Source organism: Peromyscus eremicus, chromosome X, assembly GCF_949786415.1.
Source record: "Peromyscus eremicus chromosome X, PerEre_H2_v1, whole genome shotgun sequence".
NCBI lineage: Eukaryota > Metazoa > Chordata > Mammalia > Rodentia > Cricetidae > Peromyscus > Peromyscus eremicus.
The window spans coordinates 105367478-105377476 of NC_081439.1; positions in this window are offsets into that span (position 1 = coordinate 105367478).

Genomic DNA, 9999 nt, shown 5'->3' on the forward strand with positions numbered 1-9999 from the left:
TATGTATTCTACATCATAAAAAATTAGCATATGGGGCTGAAGAGTTTGGCTAAACAGTTAAGAGCATTTGTTGCTCTTTCAGAGGACACAAGTTCAATTCTCAGTACCTACATGGGGACTCACAACCATCTGTATCTCAAGCCCCAGGGTACCTAGTACCATCTTCTGGCCTCCATGGGCAAGACACATTCATGCTGCATAGACACTGTGACAAAAAAAAATGCTTTTTGAAGGGCAGATTTAGCCTGGGTGCTCAATTTCTGTGAAGTGTAGTTTACTTTTCTGCCTGATTCTGGGAAAAGATCTCATTCATTCACTTAAGTACTACCATGAAGCACTGCAGTATCTCATGATTCTTAGAGAATGTAATCAATGAAATAGCATTTAATGGCTATTTATAAAATGATGTGCAGAAAACAGGATATTTACCATGTAGTTTCTGCTCTCTGAGTACTGCCTACCTATATTTGGGGAAAGTAACACAAAGATGAGAAAATTAAAATATAAAGGATATCCTAAGAATAGTTATCTTGTGATTAGTTCATAAACTTCTCTTGAGTTGTGTCAACTACTGTACCATGTTTAAAAAATCGGTGTGTTCCTGGAAATTCATTCCCTAATGACATCACTTCTGAGAAACTCAAGTCCACAGGAATAAATGAATTTTAGAATAGATTCCCTTATATTCACTTACAGTTAAACCTGAAATACCTGCAACTATGATGATCAGAGATAAAATATTTAAAAATGAATAATAGTGCCACTAATTAGATTTGATAATTCTGAAACTCAACATTTATTCTAAATATTATTCCATTTGAGAACAAATGGTTTATATATTCAGCAAAACAAAAAACGTATAATACCTAGCAATTTGTTTACTGTTCTGCAGCATTTAAAATAGCTTTTTTTAATGTAAAGTGAGAAGAAGTGGTGACTGAGGTAACCCAAATCCAGAAAGAAAAACACGGTATGTACTCACTCATAAGTGATATTAGGTTTAAAGTAAAGGATAAGAGGCTAACAAGAGAAGCCCAAGGAAGGATGCACGGATTTCACTGGGAATGGGAAATAGAAGAGATCTTCCTGGAGTGGGAGGCATGGGAACATGAGGGATTGAGTTGGGCAGATTGGAGGCTAGATGGAGGAGGATAGTAATGAAAGAGAAGTTTTGATAGGGGGTGCATTTCAGGGAGAAAGCTGGTTCCAGTCAAACTCCCAGGAATCCACAATGAAGACCCCAGCTAAGACTCCTAGCAATATTGGAGAGGGTGCCTGGACTGGCTTTCTCCTATAATCAGATTGGTGACTACACTAATTTTCATAAGACAGCCTTCATCCAGTAATTGATGGAAGCAGGTGCAGAGATCCACAGCTAAGAACTGAGCTACTGAGCTGAGCTCTGGGAGTCCTGTTAAAGAGAGGGAGGATTGTACCAGCCAAGGGGGTCAAGATAGTGAAGGAGGAACCCATTGAGACAGCTGGCCTGGGCTCCCAGGAGCTCATGGACTCTGGACCCACAGCTAGGTAGCCTTAATGAGACTGACCTAGGACTTCTGCATGTGTGTGACAGCTGTGTAGCTTGGTCTGTTTGTGGGGCTCCTAGCAGCAGGATTAGGACCTGTCCCTGGCCCTTGAGCTGACTTTGGGGAATCTATTCCTCATGCTGGGTTGTCTTGTCCAGCCTTGATGCAGGGGGAGGAGCTGGTTTCTGCCTCAACTTGATGTGCCATGCTTTGTTGAGGACTTCCCCTTTCTGAATGGAGACTGAGGAGGACTGGATGGAGAGAGAGTAGATGGGAGGTGGGAGCAGAAAATGGGAGGAGGGGAGGGAGGGGAAACTGATTGTTATGTAAAATAAATGAAAAAAGTTCTAGGCTGAATGATAAGATTTTTCCCCATTTACTCCTACCTCTAACTAGTTTTATGACTCCAAAGATGAAAATATTGTTCTGTAAATATTGACCTATACTTACCAAAGGATAAATGAATAAAAGAATCGTTACTTAATTATGAAAAATTTTGCGATTTGAAACCTCCTTAAATGGAAAATAAATGACAGGGGTACAGATTTAGCTGAGTGGTGTAAATTTTGCCTCACAAGAGCAAATCCCTGTGTTCTGTCCCTAACATCAGAAACAAAATCTGATAAGTGCCAAATAATTCTGATGAAGGACTGATATCAAATGTCTAAGGAAAAATCAGTTTTGAAGAATATTTGATACCATAGTTACTACAGCATGGGAAAGTGACTCATGTGTTAGGATTATCTGAGAAAATTTGTGGAATAAGATCACAATCATGGTATAACATGTTATTTCACATAGACAGAAGGGTTTTAGAAATAATATACACAAACGTAATTCGATATCAGAATTTGAGTAAAGGAATGAGGGTATTATTGAGTACCACTTATTTGTGGTACTCTTTATCATCTATTTTACATGTACTACATCCTGTGACAAAAGTAGTATAGACTAGTATTTCCTAAGCTCCAAGATATAATTATATTGATATGAGAAAATGGTAATTAAAAAAGATATCCTGCCTCATTTCACTCTCTGAACTGTAGTTGTCCAAATGGGATATCCGGGAAATTTATATTTTGTTTATCTAACCCATGTAGTCACATATTAACCAGTTTTAGAAATATTAAATGTCTTAAGTTTTGTGCACAGTGATAGATACGGATCTATTTGCAGCCTTCCAGTTATGCCAGCACCATCTGTTGAAGATGCTTAAGTCCAAGTGGATCAAAGACCTCAACATAAATCCAGCTACTCTGAACCTGCTAGAAGAGAAAGTAGGAAGTAGTCTTGAATGCATTGGCATAGGAGATCACTTCCTAAATATAACAAGAGTAGCTCAGACACTGAGAGAAACAATCAATCAATGGGACCTCTTGAAATTGAGAAGCTTTTGTAGAGCAAAGGATATGGTCAACAAGGCAAAGCGACAGCCTACAGAATGGGAAAGGGTCTTCAACCCCACATCTGACAGAGGACTGATATCCAGAATATATAAGGAACTCAGGAAATTAGACAACAAAATGCCTAACAGTCCAATTAAGAAATGGGCTATAGAACTAAACAGAGAATTCTCAACCGAGGAAGTTCAAATGGCTGAAAGACATTTAAGGAATTGCTCAACATCCTTAATCATCAGGGAAATACAAATCAAAACAACTCTCAGAGATCACCTTATGCCTGTCAGAATGGCTAAGATCAAAAACACTGAAGACAGCTTATGCCGGAGAGGATGTGGAGCTAGAGGAACTCTCCTCCACTGCTGGTGGGAATGCAACCTTGTACAGCCACTTTGGAAATCAATATGGGCTTTCTTAGAAAATTGGGAATCCATCTCCCCCAAGATCCAGCTATACCACTCTTGGGCATATACTCAAGGAATGCTCAATCATACCACAAGGACACTTGCTCAGCTATGTTCATATCAGCATTGTTTGTAATAGCCAGAACATGGAAACAACCTAGATGCCCTTCAACTGAAGAATGGATAAATAAAATGTGGTACATATACACAATGGAATACTACTCAGCAGAGAAAAACAATGACACCATGAGGTTTGCAGGCAAATGGATGGATCTAGAAAAAATCATCCTGAGTGAGGTAACCCAGACTCAAAAGACAAACATGGTATGTACTCACTCATAGGAGGATACTAGATGTGGAACAAGGATGACTGGACTGCTATTCACATCACCAGGGAGGCTAACTGGAAAACAGGACCCCAAGAAAGACATGGGGATTGCCCAATGATGGAGAAATGGATGAGATCTACATGAACATCCTTGACATGAGTGGGGGTAATGAAGGGCGAGGGTCGAGGGAAAGAGAGCTTGGGGGAGCGGGAGATCCCAAGTGGATCAATAACAGAGAGGGAGAACAAGGAATAGGAGACCATGGTAAATGAAGACCACATGAGAATAGGAAGAAGCAAAGTGCTAGAGAGGCCCACAGAAATCCACAAAGATACCCCCACAATAGACTGCTGGCAATGGTCAGTGGGACCGGGTCCTGTGCTCAGTGCATGAGTCGGCTATTTGAAACCTGGGACCTATGCAGGATCGCTTGGCTCGGCCTGGGAGGAGGGGACTGGACCTGCCTGGACTGAGTCTACCAGGTTGATCTCAGTCCGCGGGGGAGGCTTTGCCCTGGAGGAGGTAGGAATGGGGGGTGGGCTGAGGGGAAAGTGAGGGGGGCGGGAAGGGGGAGAAAAAGGTATATGTAGAACTAAATTATATTGTAAAATAAAATAAAACAATAAAAAAAGAAATATTAAATGTCACAAAGTGTATATCCAGAGAACACAGAAATTCTGAATACCACAAACAGCATTGTCTAGGAGTCATCATTTACTTGTGTCTTCCCATTCTTTCTTCCTTTGCTTCACCGACTCTAGCAGTATATTTTGGGTAATTTTTAATATACAAAGAAATCAAAGCTTTGTTATTTCCAAAATGATTCTTGAACACATTAATTCTGAGGAACATATGAAAAAAATCCTGATGCTGGGTATAAATTTCTCTGGATAGACATATGAAAATTTTGGTGTATCACTCAGATAAACACTGGGAATAATTGTCTCTGACATAGAATGTTTGCTAAATATATGTTCAGTGTATTTAGCTTATGATTCATCTTCCAAGTTGGCTGTTAACACTAAAGTCTTTATGATAGTAAAATGCCAAATTAAAAGTACTAAGGGACAATGCCACAAAAAAATGATCACTCTAATTTTCTATAATGTGGGGAGATGAGTTAAATATTAAATATCATTCCTTCCTATTTCTGTCTCTTACATTCTTTCTGCTTACTCTTACATGATGTTTTCAGTGGGTTATTGCTGGTGGTGGTGTTAATATAGTTGTCCTGTTTAGGGCTAAGCACTCATTTTATTTATTTATTTATTTATTTATTTATTTATTTATTTATTTATTTATTTATTTATTTATTTTGAGACAGGGTTTCTCTGTGTAGCCCTGGCTGTCCTGGAACTTACTCTGTAGACCAGGATGGCCTTGAACTCACAGAGATCCGCCTGGCTCTGCCTCCTAAGTGCTGTGATTAAAGGCGTGTGCCACCACCGCCCAGCTCATTCTCTTATTCTTAGCACTTGACCACTAGTGTATCTTGTAGCCAGAAGTTTTCTCCGGTCCGTGTGGCCCAGAAGTACCATGGCCACTTATAAAATAATCACTCAGTGGCTTAATATTATTTACAAACTGTATGGCTTATAGCAGCCCTCTTGCTAGCTAGCTCTTATATCTTCAATTAACCTATTTCTATTAATCTATGTTTTGCCACATGTTCTGTGGCATTACCAGTCTGCTGGTATCTTGTTACTTTGGCAGCAGCTTGTGTCTCTCTAGACTCTGCTTTTCTTTTTCCTGTCTCTCTCCTTGGATTTCCCACTTGCCTCTGAGCTGCCTTGCCATAGGACAAAGCAGCTTATTTATTAACCAATGGGAACAACATCCATATAGAAAGACAACCTCAGCAGCATCTCTTCATTGACTGCTGTCTATTGCAAAATGATGCTTCTCTTATCAATGTTTAGGTCATTCTAGGTCTATGAGTACAAACATTATCATAAATAAAAAAATCATTAGATAACTTGATACCATGACCATCTAATAAGATGCAATATATGGCTTTATCCTAGGGCTTATGATATCCCCAGCTGTGGGCTTTTGACCAAGGTTGTATACAGTACCAGGCAGGAAGTTCCTCAAATCCAATCAGAAAGTGGTAATTTACTGCATAAGATTTGTGCCACAATTGCAATATTAGGTATATTTTTCCAGGCAGATCTATATTACATCATATAAGATCCAGGACTGGATAAGCCCATTGATGTCTTTTTTGCCCAAGTATCCTACATAGCACCTTCCAAAACTGTGAAAGTTACGTACCAGGCATGATATTTCCAGGTTGGTCTGAAACTGTTTTTGCCATGTCCTGGAGCCAGTGCATTTGATATCTCTAGCAATAAGGACTTACCATGTAGTCATGGTGGATAACCAAGGGCAAAGGTGGTAACTTGTGCTATTTTGGAGGATTCTAGAACCTCCCTGACCAATAATTCATAGGGATATACCACATGCCTTATACTGTGATTTTTCATTTAATAATCCATGTCTCCTGTGAGTAACATTGTTTATCCATGCAATGTAATTCAATTTGAACTCTAGTTTTTAAAGCTTTTTTTTTAATTTTGAAATCTGCTTACAAACCAATGGATTTTCATAAGGCTTTTTTCATGCACCCTTACTTTTGTTTAACCCAGCCAGTACCTTCTCCTCTCCCCCATCCTCCTCCTCCATCCATGCTTTATTCACTAACCTTCAGTATTCTACCTCCCTTTCTTTTCACTTGGGTTCTACTACAGCTCCACTTACTTTTTTAAATTTATGTAGAAAGTTCACAGAAGAAGAGGGAGATCTTTATCATCTATTCACCTGACAGAAGAAGAGTGTCTAGAACAAACAAAGAACTCAAAACACTAATCTTTAGGAAAATAAACCACTCTCCAGCAATGGGGCCTTGCAGTCATCTTGCAGAGAACAACCTATTGTCTTGGTAACAGCTTGGGTTGTTTGGGCATTTCCATAGGACCCCTTTGGCCAACAACTCAATTGACTATAACCCAGTCCTGGTATTGGAAGCTTCATTTGGTGACAAGAGAAGGCCAGTTGGGACTCTGTTTTCCTCATTATTTGGAGATTTCATTAGGATCGCCTTCATATATTTTAGGAAGTTTACACTGAACTAGGTTTCCACACCTCACCTCAAATACCCTGCAATTACCACACATTCCCTCTCTCAACCCCATATCCCCTCCTTTTACCTACATGATCCTCTGGTTTCAGTGTCCTTCTAACTCCCATCACACCCATAAACTCTTTTCTATTTCCCTCTCCCAGGGAGATCCATGTATCCCCCTTAGTACTTTCCTCTATACCTAACCCCTCTAGGGCTATATATTGTAACTTGACTATTATTTATTTAATGGGTAATATCCACATATAATTGGATACATACTATATATCTCTCAGGATCTGGGTTACCTCATTCAGGATTGTTTTGTTCTATTTCTATCCATTTGCCTGAAAATTTGATGAGGTCATTTTTTTTGGCTTAATATTCCATTGTGTAAATGCATCACATTTTCTCCATTTATTCTTCTGTTGAGGGACATCTAGGTTATTTCTAGTTTCTAGATATTATGAATACAACAACAATGAACATGGTTGAGCAAGTGTACATGTGGTAGGATGAAGTGTCCTTTGGGCATAAGCCTGAGAGAGGTATAGCTGGGTCTTGAGGTAGACTGATTCTCAATTTTCTGAGGAACTGCCATACTCATTTCCATACTGGCTGTACAAGTTTGCATTCCCACCAGCAATGGAGAAGTGTTCCTTATTCCATATCCTCACCAGCAAAAGCTTTCAATTGTGTTATTGATCTTAGCCATTCTGAAGACAACATCTACACAACTCATTGAATATGGAGAGGGCAAGCTGGTGCCTACATAGAACCTTCACTTTTATGTTCTAGTGTCTTTGGTATGGGAAGTTACTCTTCAGGCTACCAAAAGAGAAATATAAACTCCAACCCAACTGCAAAACCTTTGATCTACAATCTGTTCTGCCTGCAAAATATGCTAGGGTAACGGTAGAACAAAAGTTGTGGATATAACTAATCATTATATAACTTGAATTAAGACTCACTCCACAAGATGGAACATATACTTAATACTGCTTGGATGACCAAGAACCAGAGACCAAACAGCCCAGAGACCTAGTGTAAAAACCAAGTCTGGTCTAAAAAAAGTAACAAAAAAAGTGACTCCTAATTATATACTGCTATACTCATAGATCTGTACCTTACTCAGGCAGTATCAGAGAAGCTCCTCCTGTAGCAGAGCATATACAGAGACACACAGCCAGACATTGGGCAGAGAGAGATAACTTGGAACACACAGGTCGAAGCAAGATGTCTCCATCAAAGATGTCTCTGTCCCCTCAGAGCTCAGGGAACCCTGCTGAAGAGGAGGAAGGAAGAGTGTAAGAACCATAGGGGATGGGACACACCAAAAGAACAATGCCCTCTGTATTAACTGAGCAAGGATCATATGAACACAGAGACTGAAGCAGCAAGCACAAGGCTGACACGTGTCTGCACCGGGTCCACTATATATATGTATGTATGTATATATAATAGCTTTCAGTTTAATATTTTTTTGTATTTTTAATCTAGATTTTTTTTAATTTAATTTTATTTTATTTTACAATATAATTTAATTCTACATATCAGCCACAGATTCCCTTGTTCTCCCCCTCCTGCCCCCCTCCCCTTTCCCCCAGCCCACCCCCCATTCCCATCTCAATCCTCGGAGGAGTCTTTGCCCAGTTTAGTATTTTTTATGGGACTCCTGAATGTATGAATGTGTGGGTCTCTGATTCAGGTGCCTGCTCTTGGGCTCTTTTCTTTCTGTTGGTCTACTTTGTCCAACTTCGATGTAATGGTTTTGTTTTATCTTATATTTTATTTTGTTATATTTGATTACTATCACTTAGAAGCTTGTTCTTTTCTAAGGAGAGAAAGAAAGGGAGTGAATCTGAATGGGAAGGAAGGTGAGAAGGAAGTGAAAGCATTAGAGAGAGAGGAAACTATAATCATGGTATATTATATGAGAGAACAATCTATTTTTAGTAAAAGTGAAAAAATAAACAAGTCAATTAAAAAATGAGTTCTAGAATGGGGCAGAAAATTCTCAAAAGAAGAAATGCATATGGTTAGGAAACACTTTAAAAAGAGCTCGATATCCTTAGCTATCAGGAAAATGCAAATTAAAACTACTTTAAGATTCTACTCCACTCCAGTCAGAATGGCCATAATCAACAATACAAATAACACAAATGCTGACATTGGGGGAAAGGGAACTCTTATATATACATTGTTTTCTGGAATGTAAACTAGATAAGTCACTTTGAAAATCAGTCTGTAACTTTCTCAAAACACTAGAAATAGAACTGCCATATGACCCACCTATACCACTCCTGGGTATATACACAATGGAATTTACATCCTTCTACTGAGTCACTTGTACATCTATGTTCAATGTTGCTTGATTCATAATAGCTAGAAAATGAAATCTGTCTAGATGCCTATCAAAAGATATATAGATAAGAAATACATACCATATATGCATAATAGAATATTACTCAGTTATAAAGGAAAATGAAATCATGACATTTTCAGGTAAATGGATGGAAGTAGAAAAACATTATACTGAGTGAAGTAACTCATGCCCAGCAAGACAAACACCTTATGTTCTGTTTTCTATTTAGATCTTAGCTTCAAATCTCTTGTTTTGTGTATAAAATAAATCTTTAAAAAATAACTCAGTGAAGAGTGCTCAGATCCAGGCAAAGGAGACAGTGGAAAGGTCACTAAGTAAATTAGAGACAATAAGACATGTGAGAGGGACTAGAAATAGCTCAGCATTTCTTGAATGAAGATAGGTGAATGGATAAAAATGAGATTGTCAAGACTACTTTGAAATCCTAGGAGAGAAAAGAATGTAGGCATTATTCCATAAGGAGCAATGGATATTTTAAGCACAGTATTTATGTAAAAGTTTGACAACGGATTGTTCTAGACATTGTCTGGAAAATAAATTCAAAGGGAAATGTATTAAGTTGGTAGAATAACCATGAAGTCATTGTACTAAGAAATTATGACAGTTACTTTTGGGAAATGGTAAAATAAATGTAAAATCAATGAAAGGCCAAGGGGATAATATGACTGACAAATGACAGTGTGCCCAAGTTGATAGAGGGGAAAGGAAGGAGAGAGGAATCCCATTGACTAAAATTTCTAGTTTGAATAACTGAGAAGATAATGACAAGGGATAATAAATAACTCCAGGAAGAGAGGAGGATGTGGTAAGTTCAGTTTTACTCATTAAGGTTT